This window comes from Trachymyrmex cornetzi, unplaced genomic scaffold (genome assembly GCF_001594075.2).
Source record: "Trachymyrmex cornetzi isolate Tcor2-1 unplaced genomic scaffold, Tcor1.1 scaffold1121, whole genome shotgun sequence".
Taxonomy (NCBI): domain Eukaryota; kingdom Metazoa; phylum Arthropoda; class Insecta; order Hymenoptera; family Formicidae; genus Trachymyrmex; species Trachymyrmex cornetzi.
In genome coordinates, this window is record NW_017295678.1 from 236,980 (window position 1) to 237,516 (window position 537).

Sequence of the window (537 nt, forward strand, 5' to 3'; positions counted from 1 at the left end):
AATCTATCTCACATTATCCTACACGTCTTATCTTGTTTGACATAGTTTAAAGGCAGTTTCATAGCATGTCGGCCATGTTTAGTACTCTCCTTCGCACCTTTGTCATACTGACTTAAACCGGTTGCGCCTCTCTGATAAATCTAGGACTCTAGTGCGCACCAGTGCGCATTCAGTTCACACCAACACTGGACGAGTTCCATAGGTACTTTTGAACTTGCATTGAATAGTGCAAGTTCAAAAGAACAAGCCAAGATTTTCAATACTAAAGCTGAAGTGTCGCGCGCGACACGCAATATCCAATGAGTGTATAGCTTTACCGATGTTCTCATTCTAAAGGTATACTCTCATTGAATATCGCGTGTCGCGCGCGACGAACATCGCGCTGCTGTTCCGGAGCCATTATACTGTGACAAAACGAGAAGATCCCGTTTGCCTACAATTCTGATTGTACACACCACTCATATCAACTGGTGCCTAGTAATTTTTCACTGTTTTGCCAATGAGATTATTTTATTTTTAAATTGGCCAATCAGCGAT